Consider the following 18,419-nt stretch of genomic DNA (forward strand, 5'->3'; position numbering starts at 1 on the left):
TAGCAACCTGTCACTATTTGAATCTCAATTCGATCATTAAGCCAAAAAGCTGAACGTGGCCATTCAGTCTTTTCAAGACTGTTGGCTCTGTCTACCTCGCAAGGGGTATAGACGTGAGCATATGTATGTATGTTCATCATCATCATCCCCGACTTGTGATCAAGGTAAATGGCGTAAAATACCCAGTTCGTTCGATTATAAATACCTATTGTAACAATTAACACAGTTTTAAACCGTACCTACCCCGTATAGTTAGGTGCCGCGTCAACTCCCAAAGCTGAAAGTTGCCTGCTTAATCAATTAAGATGAAGCTTTGGCCAAGTAATCAATCGCTGGTGGAGGGCCGCTGTCGGGCCGAATGTATGGCCCCCGCGGGAACGGCCGGCCAGTGGAGGTGACTTTAATGTGTCATTACCCACGTGGAATTTTACCACATTGTCAAAATGAATGACAAAAGTTCGGCATGTCAAAGTGGCTTGTGAGAAATTTAGATTTTTCTATTTTCAGTGCCGTGTGGGTCTCGGCCCAAATATATAAGAGAATAGGATCACTCCATGTCTTTCCTGTGGATGTCGTAAAAGGTGACTAAGGGATAGACTCATCCACTTGGGATTCTTCATTTAGTGCTAGCAGCCTGTCACTATTTGAATCTCAATTCTATCATTAAGAAAAACAGCTGAACGTTGCGTTTCAGTTATTCAAAACTGTTGGCTCTTGTCTACTCCGCAAGGGATATAGACGTGACTATATGTATGTATGTGTGTATTTTCAGTTATTTTAAAACATGGGCTTGGTTAATCACAACATCAGATTTGGCAAACTTTTTATAGTGGATTACTAACTTGTCTGACCTCAAATCGATAAAGAATTTGATGCGCTTTTTGTTTCCTTTGGTTTTCTTAAAAGAAATTGTTCAAGAAAAGATGAAGTGATTCTTATTATTCTATAAATCTATAAATATTTTTAGTAAGAATCAACTTAACAAGCCGCAATCTACAAAAACCTTGGTGTTATAGTATGTCCGGCATTGTCAATTAATAATTAATCATTTATAAAGATTCAACAGATCAATGTCATTAGGAACGAAGAAAGATACCTACGTCTATCTTACTATTATCTTGTTTTACTACAAACAGAAGTATGTTTAAAACAGCGACAGATAATATACATATCAAATGCCTCGGAGCGAGAGGAGTAGGCGTTATGGGTTTCTATTTCTGCGGGCGAGTCAAAGAAAATAATATGGGCGAGTCCAACTAACGACTGAGACCTCCTATATATCACAGACAATAGGTTCAAAGGTGCGCATCACTCATTGGTTTCCTCTGTAACCGGCATTACTCTGTGTCAACCGCGACTTGGAGAGTGAACGTTTGCGCGCGCGGCCATTACGTCAGCCAATCAGAGCCGAGGATGCGCGCACCCTGCAGTGTTGTTTATAGCGGCGCATGCGCACGAATATATCCCACGTCAAAATTCAAAAAGGCTTTTTTAACATTCCTTCGTTCGTAGTTATTCGTCATCGTTACCGGCGGACGGGGCGTACAATAAATAATAACATGTGAAAAGGAGTTATTTATTAAACCCCGCCGTGAGTAGAACTCTTTTTTTTAAGTTCTCCTCTTGACACGGATTTGTTGAAATGGATGCGTTCAGTTTTATCGCACTGACCTATAATGGTAACGACGTAAAATAGACTTTATTTCTGAACAGGTAAGATTTAAAATGACTGTGTTAATGTCTGTTTATTTTTATGAAGTAATAAGATTAATATGTCTGGAGATTCATAGTAATATATTCATATAGGTATTAATGAAAAGAAGACGTCGGTTAATAATTTTGTGATTTACGTTTAATAAAGGAAATTTTGAATGTTAAAATTCCCAAAAACTTTCAACCGATAGATGGTGCATATTCCATATTGACTCATTAACTGTACATGTAAATAAAAAATCTATGAACAAAAAAAAACATCGTTGTTTCTTGAAGTTTCTTCAAAATTGTAATAGATGGCGCTAAGTGTCTGTTGCAAAAACATATAGATATTTAATTGTACGCTGAAACATAAGTTTATAATAAAAGACAATATTAATTAATGTACTACTAAGCAAAATGTTTATTATTTATGTATCGTGCTGCAAGCTGTATTGTACGAATGAATTGTTATTGAAAAAAGAAAACAAGTAGATTATTGAAGTTTTTTATTAAATCTAACTAGAGGGCGCTATCTGTCTTATAATCGGCAACACCTACTGCCAAATTTTATATACGAAAGTATCTTTAATTATCCGTAAGTAAACACAATCGATTTAGAAAATTTATTTAAATTAGAATTATAATTATTTTTAAAACATTCTTTTTTTTTTACTATTTGACTAAACATTACACATTTAAACAAACACGCATTTTCCAAATACTACCGTTAGATGTCGGTAGGTGTCTCACAACCACACGCATAAACATCAAACCATCATTACGCGCGCCGCGGGCAAAATAATAAAATTAACGTGTGCATAATCAAACAATGTCTATTGTTGATTCCCAATACCCGTGAGCGATGGCCGAGGAATAAATCAGAGGTGGCACAACTCGACGATTTCAATTAAACATAAATCTCCTCTGACATGATACTAATGGAAAATCGCGCGGTTCTTGAATGTACATAGGTACTTCTTGGTTCTTGTATGCAATTATTGGAGCTCCCATGATGCGCGTATTGAGCTGTGGGGAGGTTTACATTAGATTTATAAATCAATGTTTTGACGTGTACAGCTGTAGCGGTGGTTTCAAAGCGTTTCTGTCTTATTCGTGCGATGTTCGTTTTGTTGTAACAAGCTATTTGAAAAAAAAGTATATAAACGCTTATAAGGTGTAAAAAAATAAAATTAAATATACTAAAATTACTATTTCAGAAATTGATAATTTAATGGGGTTTGTCATATTACAATAAAATGTAACTATGGTACCTATAACATTCAACAGTACTGATACTAACATTCTTTTTTTTTTTTTTTTTGTTCACTATTGCTTAAAGGTCATTTAAATCTAATAAAAATGTATAAAAAACATAATAACAAAATAAAAAACAAAAAAAAAATTCTTAGCAGAGCGTAGTTTCGATCTACGGACCTCTGGGTTATGGGCCCAGCACGCTTCCACTGCGCCACTCTGCTACTTATCAAGTTGACGAAATTACTGTATTTAAAGTGAAGGTAAACTAGGAACACGGACTTTTTTTGCAGAGCCCTTTGACCACTTATTTACTAGTCGAATAATCGAATTTTTTTTTTACATTGTGTGCATCAGTCATACTTACTATACATAAACTCATCATACATGAAAATGGGAATAAATGTTTTGGACAGCACTGAATACTACTAAATGGATTGGATTATTTATTTTTTTTTTACTTTATATTACAGTAATATATCCAGTAAGTACCTATACCTTACAGGTGTAGAAATTTGTGAGACTTTTATTTTCACAAAATAAAAGTAATAGAAGTGATAAAAAGAAAGAAATCAGAATGGAGAAAGTTATATTTACAACCGAATATTGACATTTGCTGCCAAAAAGCTTAATTATAATCCTCTAACACTGACCGAACTTTATTAGGTCACACTATGAATGACCTAAAAACCAAGAGCGGTTAAAATTGAGCTAAAACCACGCGCGCAATAAAAACAGCCAACATTGTTGAGGCGAGGTGACGGGCTTATTAACCGGGAAAATTGAAAATTGACTGAGCAACGTGATTGGCAAGGGAATATTAGCTCGGTGCAATTTCGCCGGGTTATTTTTTAAAGAAAATGCGCGTGTCGTTGTCGTGTGACGTTAATCCATCATTGGCGGGAAAACGATTATTATAACGTTATTGAGTTGATCAAGAATAACTAGTCTCGAGAACATGGTTTTTTTTTAGGTAACGGCACGTGTACCCTATTCAGCAAACTTTGAAATCTTACAAGTAGGGTATTTCAAATTAATTATAACATAATTATCTGTTCAATAAGGTAGGTCAGTTGAGTACCTACTTTAAATGTAAGCAATATTGCAGAAAATTATATGAGTATTGGGTCGTATCTTCGCTTTATGTTGTAGATGATTAATTTTGATCATTTTCGCAATATTGTTTATGTAGGTATATCAGGACAAGGTGAATTATCTGATGAAGTCGCAATCTTATTTCATGTTCCAAAGAAAATTGTATAAGGATTTGCACGCACCGCCAGATGAAATGGTTGAGCGAGTGCTTGTAATTAATTAATTAGGCACATGATTGCGAGGCAATTACAACTCGATAAAAAAGCAAAACGTTCACAAATCGATACAATTTTAATCATCGAGTCGCATGTATCGCGCGACGCCAGCGCCCCTAGCGGCACCGAGCCGCAGCTGCGCACCTCCCTATTAGACGGTTATTATTGTCGCGTGTTATTTCCAATATTTTTCGCCATCTCATTACTCCGAGGCAGTAATCCGTCGGGAGACGTCTCCTTAATGGAGGTGATCATGTGTCCTAACGCGTAACGTATTGAAATATGACGTATTGGGTATACCTAGGGGATTGCTCACTAATAAACAAAAAACATCGCCGCACAAGGTTTTCTCCGGCAATAATTCTATCGAATGACAGGCCAATGATAAATCAAGACTGTGAGAAATGCCAATAAATATCGCGCCGAAATCCAATAATTACGAGGCAATGAGCCGGCGGGCCACAAATCAACAGACGGACGGGCGCATACTAATGTCTTATCCTAACATCAGATTAAAAACATCAATACTTGTCAATAGAGGTCGCCTCCCACGTAATTATAGCTAACAATATCCCGGGGAGGCCAGGCCGAAAGGATTAACATATATCAAGGTGGAATAATTGAAGGAATCGATTAAATGAAGAGTATTAATTGGTGATGCGCCCGCGCAGCTCGCGATGCGATCGCATCTCCTCTCTTTGATATGTGGCTGTTGTGTAGTTGTGTTGCTGACCGCCCGAACGTCCGCCTCATACAGCCATTCGTTCGTTGCTTTGCAAGTAGTTATTCTGTTCACTAACACATGTCTCAACATGGGCTATATCTTATAATTTATCTGTACTAGGAACTTCGCAGGTAATTAACTATTCACAAAGGTAAAACTAATTTCTTAGCGAACTAGGCAGGTGTGCGTTACATGACGTCTAATAATAAATTTCTCGGACACCTAAACCTCAATCGCATGGTATTTTATGTAATGAGCAGGCATTAATACGCTTGTATTATTAAAACCTAAACGTATGCAAACCATGTTATGTATACGAGAGAATAAACTAACTTTTAACACCAAATGGCTACGGAAATGTTTCCTATGCACGCGCATCACATTATAACGATACTTTTATAGCGTAAAAGTTTGTAACAATTATTTTTTTTCTGTCATGACGTAAGTCACAACACTATAATTTCAAATTCCGTGGAACATTAACAAACAGCAGTTCACGATTAACACAGTTAATTCCCAATTTAAAAACCGAACAAACAAATGTATGTAAATTGCGCAACTCTATGTAAAAGCCGACGATAGCCTTGACAAGGGCGCGTGCAGCGTGCTATTGGAATTTCGCATTTATTACGATTGCCGTAAAGAAAATTTGATGGTAAATAAATAGGTTGTATATCGAAGTGAACTCGAAACAAGCACGTTCAGAAACTGCTTACACGAATTAGCGCATCAAAACGGGCGCAGGGGGGGGCGAAATTAGAAAACTGCGCTCCCCCCGCGCCCCGCGGCCGTTCCGCACGTCATAAACTGACAATTTACGATAACGCCGGGATTAGCCTGTTTGTCTGTTATGCATTCGAGTGGGAACGGAGCGTTGAAGTTACTGTGTCGACGTGGAACGGAACGACGCGACTCGGGAATGCTGTGTTGAAGATTTCCAGATATTGTTATATTTTAATCAGATTCTGAACGCTGCTGCCTCGGTGAAATGGTTTCAAATGAAACCGAGCCATCTATTATAAGTTCGGATATAATTTTCGAAGTAGTAAGGATAGCAAGTAATTGATTACTTATCAAAAAAGAATACTGGTAGGTAAAAAGCGATGCTTTTTTGCAACTTAACATTTTGGAGTCCAATGAAAAAAGCAATAATTTTTTAACTAACCTATGTAGGTAGGTACTTACCAACTTAGAATTTAAAAATTTTTGATTCATATCCTAATAATCTCTCTGCTCTTGTTCTGGAATTCACTTCCCGAGTCCAACAGGACATCCCCAAGTCGTTCTAGTTTCAAATCACGGGTATACGGGTTTCTCTTGAGTATTTAATAGGTACCTATAAGCCTTTTCTCTCATTTCGGTAATCGCTGCACTTATTTATTTATGTATATTGTTAATCTATTGTAGTTTTTCATGTATGTATATTATAATTATTTTATTTTATATTTCGTGTAGGTATAAATATATTTATTTAGTTTGACCCCACATAAAGTTCTCTGTCTGGTTGACTGGTAGATAATGCTTCGGTATTCTGATATTTTGTGCAATGAAGTTTAAATAAATAAATAAAATTAAAAAAAAATTGAAAAAAAATAATAAAAAAAAATATTTTTGTTTCTTGTGTTTGTCATTCTCGATATTATCTGTGTACTACCATAAATAATTTAGTAAATAACCCGAACTGATTGGAGAAGATGAAAGAAGGTCTACACCAAAACGTCTGAAGGTTTAAGATAATGATTATAAAAATATCCAACAAAATTCGTTACAAAACCTCATGGTAGGTAGGTAGCGTCTCAGAATAAGTTCCTAAGCTGACTTTGGCACACAAAGAAGCTCGTATTACTTAATTCAACGGGCCAATCGCAATCGCACTAAGTCAGCATACTAAGCTGCGACTCCCGGGTGCGCTCGGAAATCCTAACAGGAAATTCGATAGGTTAGGTCGTGGACTGAATTTTGTCCACAATGTTTGTTTTGTCATTAATAAATAATAGAAAAAGATAAATACATGTGATCACGTCTAAATCCCTTGCGGGGTAGACGGAGCCAATACGGTTTTGAAAAGACTAATAGGCCACGTTCACTGTTCAAAGAGTGAATAGGCATTATTTGAGCTGCAGTGTAGTTTGTTCCGCCGCTTCTTCTACACATGCGCTTTGGAAGCGGTAGTAGTTATAATTAAATTTAAGTTATGTGACGTCAATAAGTGATACCTTGTATCCAATTTTGAAAATAAATCTATTCTATTCTATTCTATTCTTGCGTACATCACCTTACGCTTCATCTTGCTTACTACCATTCTGGTCAAACGTATTGGAATCCTACTAATATTATAAAAGCGATGTTAAATGTTCAGCTGCTCGGCTTAATGATAGAATTGAGATCAAAATAGTGACAGGTAACTAGCACATCGCCTAAAAAAAGGATCGCAAGTTCATAAGCCTATCCCTTAGTCGTCTATTACGATATGCATAGGAAAAAGAGTGGTCCTATTCTTTTTTTTTATCGGCGCCGTGAAACACACATTTTAATGACCTAATTAACTTTTTATCTATCGTTTGCATCAAAAATATTGAAAACGAAGAACTTTTAAGAAGCATTAAGGAGCAACAAACTTGCATAATTATTTTTCAATAATAACACAGGTACGTGCCGCTATTAAAACATTAACCTTTACTATTAACTTACATTGCATTTTAATCGAACAACATTGAACCAATTAAGTTGAGTTGTGAATAACTACGGAAGATAGTTAGTTGGAAACTGACAAAACTGTTCACTTAAAAGTTCATTAATGTAAAGCGTCAAACGTTTCAAAGTAAGTACTTACAAAGGTTACATTAAAATTACATTATTTTTGTTTCCATATTAGTTTGCTAAGGAAAAACAGCAGAAGTGAGGCCGTGTGGTTCTTTAGAATCGGACTACTCGAAATCTTTCCATAGATGTCGCACAAGGCGACTAAGGGAAAGGCTAATATACTTTTTCTTGTAGGCATTTGCTAGAAACCTGTCGAAATTTAATTCCATCATTCAGCCATACAGCTGAACGTGGCCTGTCAGTCTCTTTAGAGACAGTTGGCTATGTCCACCCCGCAAGGGATGAAAACGCGACTATATGTATGTACTAGCTGTGCCCGCGAATTCGTCCGCGTGAAATTGTTATTTTGGGCATCATTGAAGCCCTCAAGGATGAATAATTTTCCCCTTTTTTGTCACATTTTCCATTAATTCTTCGCTCCTCATAGTTGCAGCGTGATGTCATATAGCCTAGAGCCTTCCTCGATAAATGGTCTATTCTATGCAAAAAGAATTTCAATTCGGACCAGTAGTTCCTGAGATAAGCACATTCAAACAAACAAACAAACTCTTCAGCATTTTAATATTAGTATAGATGAGGTATCGAATATGTGGGGTCAGAAGTGGGATATCAGTGTCAGTTCTGTACGTAGTACCTATTCTATGACAAAACATAACCTATTTTAGTAGTGACAAGTTGACGATTTGTATCGTTGCCAAGTACAGTAATCATCAGTGCCACGGCGTGTCATTGTCATCGTATGTTTGTCGCCCAACCTGGTCATTTCACTGGCAGACTTATTCTTCAAACTACAGCGTAATAACTGTGTTGAGTACGCGAGTATAAAATTGTTAGGTTACGCACCTACGTATGTTATGTAGTGTCAGCAAAAAAGTGGTTGATGCAAACAACTTTTTCACAGATTCGAGTATGCGTAGTGCCGTGTGGTTAACGGCACTTAGGAATAGAACCACTCCATATATTTCCCGTGTATATAAATTTTGGGGATTCTTCTTGCTGGCAATTTGCTAGCAATTTGTCTCTTTTTGAATCTCAATCCCATCATAAACCCATACAGCTGAGTTACACAGATTGAGTTAGCCTCGAAGTAAGTTCGTAACTTGTGTTACGAGATACCAACTCAACGATACTATATTTTAATAAAAAATACATTTATTGATAAACATCCAAGACCCAGTCCGTTTCTCATCATGCCCTGGCCGGGTTTCGAATCTGGGACCTCCGGTGTCACAGACAAGCGCACTACAGTACAGCTGCGCTACCGAGGCCGTCATAGATAATAGATCATACCGATCGATATCTATGTGCAAAAATGTTAATCACCTAAGACGCCATTATTATGAATTACTTTATCGCTTGTAACTCGTACTAATTCACACAAATCATCAAGTCTTTTAAAGTAATGGAAATAAAATTAAAATTCCAAAGGTCTTCGTGGCGGTAGGTCTGGGGTCTTCATCACACGATCACTGTTCGTTGGCGTCTGTGACCATAAAAATAATGTCAGGTATTAGCTAAGAATATCATGATGGTATACTCGCATGCCTTATGTTTATAAGTCTGCCCAAAGCCCTTATTAATTAGCTATTTGTGTGGTTATTGGCGATAAGAAAAAAATTACCGTTTTGTGTAATTAATAATTATAATATTACAATTATCACATCGAAAGGTGATTTTTTTGTTGTTTTTTCAAATACTGACTCATATAGGTACGTACCTACTTACCACACATATACATACAGAAACTTACACTATGAATGATGGGTTATTTTCTTATACCTTAATTTTTACTTTTGATGTTTTTTATCAGTTTAAAGTTAAGTAATAACTTTAATCTGATAAAAAACATCATTTTAATTGTAATAAGTATTTCAATTGCTGTTGATGCCAATAAATAAAAATAAAGGAAAATCGACTACCTAGGTATTTGTAACTTTCCGCGGCTTATACTTGTATTACATTCATTACATAAATTTGTTCATACAGTCTCGACGATTACAGATACTGCTATCATCTCCTTTTTACAAAACATCCGAAGTTCGACAAAGCGGCCCTGTCTCATTCTTGCAGTCAGTTCTTCCTTATAACCCTTTGCTAGTACGCTATCATGCATTCCCTTGACATGTCCAAACTATCTCAATTCCTTTTCAATTCTCTCTTTAATGCACCATAAGAGTGAAACTGAGTACATCATCTTTCACTGCAGAACTTTTCCTTCTCGTAAATTGCGTCCACGACCACCTCGCTAATTTCTTACGCAGTTCGTAGTGAATAATTGTCGTGCTAAAAGAAAGCCCAGCAAATCTCAGCGATTAACATAAAAACCATCTAAACAGAGGAAGCCGTCGCCTTCCTTCCGCAATATTTGTGAAAAAATTACACATTTCCTGCGACATTTTGTGTCTACTTGGCGGTCGGAGAGACCGCCGAGCGGTGGCAAAAAACCTAACAAATGCTAATTGCAAGACTTGAAAAATAAAACGGTAATTAATGAAGCGGAATGTGCAAAAAGAAATTGTTATTGCAATAGGTAACGGCTACTTTTTAAGGTGAGGCGCGCAGCCGCCGCCTGAAAATAATTTCGCATGGTAACCTCAAATTTTCCAGACATCTGTTCCGATTCCCAATAAACGTAGCGGGAACATAGAATTTTATCACGGCCGTGTCCATCATAAAGCATCCCGGTCGGAGGGGGGACGGGAACAGAGGGCGCATAAAAGTTTACAGGCATTCGGCTAATAAATCGTGTCAAATAAATAAGTGTTGAGTCGGTTGGCGGCATATTGATTCGTCATGTGCCGCCTTAGAGCGGGGCGCGGGGGGCGAGGCCCGGGTGGCCATAAAGGTGCGTAATGGCCGCCGTCAGAAGACAGCGCAGTGGCGCGCATCGATTAGCACTCGACGCCGCCGCCGCGTCCGCGCCACCGCCGACGCAACGATACTCAACCCGAACTGAACTCCTCATGGACCATCCCAACATTGTTCCCTTTTCAAAATTCGAACGACTTCCATAAATCAAAAATTCTGAACAGAACGTTGATCCGAACTCCCGCTGTTTCTGTAGCCATAGCGAACGACTGCTCAGTTCGTTATCCGCATAACAGATGGCGTTAGTTGTACCGCTTCGAGTGAAAATTAATTTCCTATACCGCCACTTTGAAACTAAACAGATAAATCGGCGCTGTAATATAGACGTTATATTTCACTTTTATAATTGAAATCAAGTTATTCATTTTCCAATAATTGTTCAACGGTATTTTACCTTTAAGTGTGCATCTCATGAATAATAATTTTAAATCAATATGAAATAAGTCATGTCATAATATAGAAACTTCATTGGCGAGACAAAATAATTCAATAATAATTATTAAGCGGACAACATCGGCCATTTAAAATAATTTATTTTCTCATTATGTCCTTGGCTAAGTTAAGTGCTTAATACAGAGTGGATTAATAAAGCCCTATCAAAGAATTATAGAATTTATAAAAATTCAGTTTGAATCGTGTTGTTGTTTTCGTAATACTATATACATACATATACATATACATATACATATACATATACATATACATATACATATACATATACATATACATATACATATACATATACATATACATATACATATACATATACATATACATATACATATACATATACATATACATATACATATACATATACATATACATATACATATACATATACATATACATATACATATACACATACACATACATATACATACAATACATAATACTATAAATTGTAAATAAATAAAATTAATACCTACTTGGTCAATTTAAATATGTGTCCATAATAAATCCAATTATTTCCAGAATTTCGGACATTTGTCCGATTTAAACACTTGATTTAATTAATTCATTCATTCATTTGATACATTATTTCATGAAAATTCTTTTTTTATAAAGTTCAAATTAGTCGAAGTCGAAATCAAAATAGTCGAGCTAAAATTTAATATTAACTTCAATTAAAAACATTATTGAAGTTACAATTACACTAACGATAACGCACGTATCAACCAGAGAATCGATTGGGCAATCGATTCAAGAACAGATCTTCTTAATTAATCGTTTAAAGTTAATTGCCGACCTGTGCATGATACGGGTTCGATTCCCGGCGAGGCAACGCAGCGAACCTTTCGGACTTTGATTAAAATCTCTCACAGCATCCACACAAAACCTTACATTGATATATGTGTAAATCTTATGAGTTGCCTGGAATCAAACGGTAGGATAAAGCACATCAAACGATTTCAACCTTTAAATCCGATTAAATTAAGTATAAATTACTTTGAAGACACAAACAGACCTGCCTACCACCTGTCAAGTGATATATTAGCTTTAAATAACATATCTTATTTATGTTGAATCGAAAACAAAATGTTAAAAAAAGGGTTTATTATAAATAATCGGGCGAGTGGGTGGATAACTAAATTTGTATGTAAGTTGTAATACAAGTTATTGTCGGATTGTTTGCGCGTTCGTCCGCTAGGTGGCCTCTGATCAATTGTTCTAGATAGTTCTGCGCGTTATTAACAGTGTGTTGGAATCGTTTCGCACTAAACAGGAAGGTATTGAAAGTGATGGGTATTGCTAACGGTCGCATTGCATTATACTTATAAATATGTCTTGAGATATCAATAATGTTATTGAATTTAAATATTACTTTTAAAAAAAGCCGTGTGGTTCCCGGCACCAATACAAAAAAGAATAGGACCAATCCATCTCTTTCCCATGGATGTCGTAAAAGGCGCCTGAGGGATAGGCTTACAAACTTGGGATTCTTCTTTTAGGCGATGGGCTAGCAACCTGTCACTATTTGAATCTCAATTCTATCATTAAGCCAAATAGCTGATCGTGGCCATTGAGTCTTTTCAAGACTGTTGGCTCTGTTTACCCGAAGCGTAAGAACGAAGTATGTCTATTGTCTCTGAACGAAGCGTAAAAAGTATGTAGGGATCGTGGCAAGTGGTTAGATTTAGTCTCTGCCTACCCCTCCGGAAAGAAGAGGTGTATAGAATGTGAATTACACATACATTATACGTGTAATTCACACAAGTCTTAAGCGTGCAATGCAAACATACAAAAACAAATCGAAATAACACCAAAGCTATTATAAAGAAGCTGATTTACAGCGCCGGCGACCGCATCAAATGCAAAAATTTCCGGAAAATAATCAAATTCAATAAAGAATTTAAATCAAAAATGTGTTAGGGTGGCACCCAGTCCACGGGCTATTAAAGCCCACATAATTCAAGTGGATCGAGTTTCAGCAAGTCTATGACACGCTAAATCTCTCCGAAGGCGGTCCGTGAGACCATAAATTTTTTAACCGTAAATAAAAATAATAAAATAAATAAAAACGTCCCGACCGGAAACATTTGTCCCGGAGCGCGGATTATTCGGGACGTTTGATTTATTATTAATTAGCTCGGTAGCTATAGCTTTGTTCGCTAAAATGGCCGCGTTTGTTTTTGTTCGAAGTAGATTGGACCAAATAAATTAGAAGCTTGCGAGGTGAGTGCTTGATCATTACTTAAGTATGCGTTATATACGCTTCCGATCAGGCAGTTACGTAAAAACATAACATAATCACGTCTATATCCCTTCCGGGGTAGACGGAGCCAACAGTCATCAAAAGACTGAAAGGCCACGTTCAGCTGCCTAGCCCAATGATAGAATTGAGACTTAAATAGTGACAGGTTGCTAGCCCATCGCCTAAAAGAGGAATTTCAAGTATATAAGCCCTCAGATGCCTTTCACGACATCCATGGAAACGAGTGGTCCTATTTTTCTATTAATGCTGAGAACCACACGGCACGGCAGTTACGAAAAAATAAACACTATTCCCAAAACTTGGTATAAGACACACATCTTAAGTCTGCGGTGTAAATTCATACACTACGAAACGAGATGCTCGATACAAGCTAAACATTTGTTCCAAATAACGGACTGCGTTTTTGCCCGCTTGCACCAACTATTATGCAATTCACTCATAAATCTGTCGCAACAGACAGACATAATCTGTCCTTTATGACGAGTGATGCATTACACTCATTGTCTGTGACTACTCATAAATTTTACCGGTTTTTTTTTATCTTCTACCTACTCCACACAGAGAAATTCTCATTGTTTCCAGATCGCGGCGGCGTAATAAATCTTTAAATGTTTTTCGGGAATATTATTATAATATCAGATTCTGTGATGGTAGGTAGTCTTTGTTAATTTTGTAGGTCTATGGTTTTTGCTCTCACTCGCACGGTGAAGGTGTATTCTTTTCTGAAGTAGAGGGACTTTAACCCTCCTCGTGTCATCGCTCAACGCGTATTCAAGGGTGCATTTCTTTGGCTTTGTACTAAGTTACTTACTTGGATCAGCTGATGACACTGCGCAGTATGAAAGTATAAAAATGTTATGTTGTTTTGATTCAACAATGAATTTATCGTTAGGTGCTTGACTGACTTCAATCGCCGTTACAATAATTAGCGCACTAATTCCTATCGTAAAGTCATACAGCTGAAGTCTTATCAAGACTGTTGGCTCTGTCTACCCGCAAGGGATATAGACGTGAATGTATGTAATTTCCAGTGCTTTTGTTGTGTCTCCGCCATCCGAAGGTACAGATGAATAAACATTTTTGGAAATTCTATTATGTGATGTAATTATGCAATTGTATGGTGTAAAACAATCCGGTCAGTCGGTCAGGTATTTAACTGATATAGAACTGCGTTTTAGTAAAAAAGTTCCAAGTTGAATTTTTGCTAGTAAATGTTATGATATAAATAAGTCCAAATTGAACTTTGAAAATCACTTATTGATAAGTATTATCTAAATCGCATTATCATTACAATTTGCTAAAGGTGGACGACAGTATAGACTTCTAAGGTTTTTTATTAAAAGGGTAAATTTTGTTTATAATAAATGTAAATGGAAATTTGGCAAACAAAAGAAAACGGAGTTCAATTCACAATAAACAAAACTGGGACAATATTGATTATTGAACAACCGCAAACGCAAATCAATGAGTACAGACAACAACAAAACTCAGATGTGCTTGCAATAAATAAAATTAATTCAATCGTGTGGGATTTAAAAGAATTTCGAAAATGGAACGTTTTAATTTTCGTGAGACGGGGACAGGGGTGACGCGGGGGGCGCGGGGTGGTGCGGTGCGTACGAGTAACAGCCACGCACGCTATAAATCTGTCACGAGTCGGCCCCCAGCGACGCCTTGGAGCGTCCGCAAGGCACCGACTTTTTTTTTTTGTATATTTTTAAATTTTGAGAATCTGTCGCGTTCGATGTGACGTTATAAATGCAGATATCACGTATTTCACCTTGACTGGGGCAGGTGAAGGTTTGGTTTATCAAACTTCGAAAGAACTCAGCCGATACGATTATGTGACTGCATAAATTTGTTACAAGTATCGTTTCACTAATGCTTTTTACAAATTAGAGCAAAGACAAAAATCACAAGTTCTAAAACTCCTAAGGGAGTTAGGGAATTACGAACGTGAGATAAGCAGCAGTTATATAAAGAAGTAAAGCAATCTAATGAATTTGAATCAAAAATCATAAAGGTCTTAGGTAAGATGATTGAAGAGATAACAACTACAAGAAAATAACTGGCTCTGAAACATTTAATAAAGCTGTTGAAATTAATAATAATTCATGTCATCCGAATTATAAAGAAGTATAATTTATATATGCATCACTATCGATTCCATACATAACAAGTTCCGTACGAAGTCGGGAAAAAGAGGACCAACTGAATGTTTTTGGGGACCGATAAATTAACATGACCTACTCAAAAAGTTTTTAGGAATCCTATCATTGATTCCAATACCCTATTCTGATAATTAGGTAATGAATTCATTTAAATTGCTATACACACCAAATACAATGTACCTAAGTATAAATTAGAATATCATTGGTGTGCTATAGCAAGGCAAAAAGGCTAACTTAGCGGTTTTACTGAGCCTGAGATCAGAAAACCTGATTTTTAGTTTTCGCCCATAAAGAAGTAGAAGATACTATATTGGTATTCAAATTATTGATTGAACAAAATCCACAAGAACATAAATTCAAACACACAGTTTAAGATTTTCAGATGTTTATGCTCATATCTGCTGACGGTACAGTAAGACGCAGTGGATCAACAGTACTTGCGAAGCTGACGATGAGGAAGCGCTGTTGGACTTGGTAAAAATATGTGAGTTCCCAACACCCTGTGTTCTAAAGGGATACCAACTGCCAAATGTCCTGTTTGGAATGTTATGGCAAAGGAGGACGGTTCTCGTTATTATTATATGTTCAAACCAAAAAGGAATTGTTGAAAAAGTTAATTAGGACTAGAAACCATGTTGGTTGTATAGAAACTGCTGGGAAATCAGTTGTTCCTTTATAGGTATACTAGAGGCCGCCCGCGACTTCGTCCGCATGGAAACCCTATCAATCCCGCGGGAACTCTGGGATAAAAAGTAGCCTATGTGTTATTCTGGGTCTTCAGCTACCTACATACCAAATTTCATGGTAATCGGTTCAGTAGTTTTTGCGTGAAAGAGTAACAAACATCCATACAAGCTTTCGCCTTTATATAGTAGTAGGATTATCTGATTGAACTTCAGAATTTAATTTAGTATGTATCAATTTATTTGTAGTTGACCCTAATCGATTCTAAATACCATTTAATGCAAAATATCGTAAACCTTGGCGGATGTGTGTATCGAAAGAGCTTAAAACTTCTTAACAGGTTTTCATAAAATTTATTAAACGGTTATAATACAAAGGCAAAAAAATCACTTACTGATGACTTAATCACTTATTAAGAAATTCGAAGTTTTGCTTCCAAGTAAAAGAATAAAGTCAAAACTCTTTATAAAAAGTATGAGAATTCTAAACTTCTACTGTGCAGAGATAGTCACCATAACAGTCGACAAATTCCATAAAGTAAGAATAAACAAATAGAATAACTAATACAACTGGATCCCATATCAAAAGCAATAAACAGCGAGATTTAAAATATTTGTATTACGGCAAAACCGAAGCTGTCTGCGACAATGCGGGTTATAAAATAAACAATAAACAACGCTTTATCTAAAATTTTCGACAATACCGAACTAACCTTCAATTATATCAGAAGTGACAGAAAGACATACGTCTAGTGGAAACTCCGCCCACGACACTAGAGCCATCTATTCGTCGCGCCGCGGAAAAAACATTTGTCAAAAGTTTTGAGGTTATGATTGTTGCATTTGTTGAAAAGTTAATAACACGCTTTTGTTGGTTATTAAATGATTATTTATGATGAAAAATTCACTTGTTTTATTTCTGAGGTTCCCTATATGAGGAATTGTGCCTTATGATTCCAATTTCAAATTGACAACAAACACCAATGTAAACAAAAGAAACGACCAAATTTCTTCTATTTCATCGCAATTCGAATAGGACAACTGAAAATGTTTACACGATTCTTATAAACTATAATGAAAAGTACAAAATTAACTTACCGATGTAGATTTCTGGTTGAATTTATCAAAAACAGCACCAAAACACGAATGTGACTCAGCTCACCTTGCGGACGCGGACGCCAGAGCGAGAACGTGACGAAGTTAGCCGAACTCGCTCGAAGGCCGTCCCTGTTGGCCCGCCCCCGGACTTTGACGGATGAAACTGACGTTACACAGCAGACGTCGCGCGAATCGCGCCGTACGATAACGGTGTGGCGCGAATTTGCGAATCCAAACGCACACGATTTGAAAATGGAACTTTATGACACGAGAATAATCTCATTTTATAGTATGCTCTTTGCAATTTATTAAAAAAACAAAATCAAAGATGGCCGTTGATTAATGAGTGCAACAAACTATTTTCGAAGCATTTTAAAATATTTAAATACTTACACAAAACAAAACAAACGTGCAAAGTGTAAATGCTGTAAATCGAATATGTTTTCGATGTTGTTTTTGTGCAATGAATGATGCGTGATTGTGGTTCAGATATTTTGAGAAGTAAATAAATTATCGAAAATAAAAGTCTGCCGGGCTGGCAACCGGTTGTGTACAGATTTAAATCGTCGTTCAGGTAAGTTGGACAATGGCCGCCCGAGCCCGATGCGTTTAATTAAGCATTACAAATAAAAGAAACAAATGTTTACAGGTACTTGGTTGCTCTTTGCCGGACCTCGGTGAGTCGAAAATACTTTTTTTTGTCTTTTTTTTCTTGCATACTTTATTGTGATTCAATACTCTTAATAGGATTCATTGTACTTTATTATCAAACAATGAGAATTTGAATTCGACAAAGGGATTGCAACTTTAGTTACGCGGTTTACCGTGTCTACTCATAGATGGCGTTACTGGTCTTGAAAAGAGCAAGTTTGCCGAAATTGTACTTCGCAAGTTAAAAGTTGTGAATAAGTTAGTGGTATGAATGTTCGGTTTTTATTGCGAAGGTTATTGCATTTTACTATAATTTTATATTCATTACTAATTTTATTTTATTAAAAGTTGTCCACTTTTTGTTTATGATTTATTTTATTTTTCTAGGTGGAAGAATTAAGTTACGCTGATATTAGTAGACAATTCATA

General features: G+C 36.4%; 1 protein-coding gene and 1 non-coding gene across 4 annotated transcripts in view; both read right to left on the reverse strand.

The window, feature by feature from the left end:
- Positions 1–17,480, reverse strand: part of LOC106138718 (zinc finger protein Xfin) — a 32,447-nt gene extending 14,967 nt beyond the window's left edge. Inside the window, exon 1 of one of the 3 annotated variants that reach the window (XM_060944502.1) lies at positions 17,404–17,480. The gene's annotated coding sequence lies outside the window, so the exon portion shown is untranslated. Of the gene's footprint in view, positions 1–17,339 lie in introns of all 3 variants that reach the window. The other 2 variants (XM_013339984.2, XM_060944501.1) reach the window with 2 other exon arrangements.
- Trnam-cau (transfer RNA methionine (anticodon CAU)) lies at positions 3,102–3,173 on the reverse strand. The gene has a single exon. It is a non-coding gene; the product is annotated as a tRNA-Met (tRNA).
- Positions 17,481–18,419: the final 939 nt, after the last annotated feature.

This window comes from Amyelois transitella, chromosome 5, assembly GCF_032362555.1.
Source record: "Amyelois transitella isolate CPQ chromosome 5, ilAmyTran1.1, whole genome shotgun sequence".
Lineage (NCBI taxonomy): Eukaryota > Metazoa > Arthropoda > Insecta > Lepidoptera > Pyralidae > Amyelois > Amyelois transitella.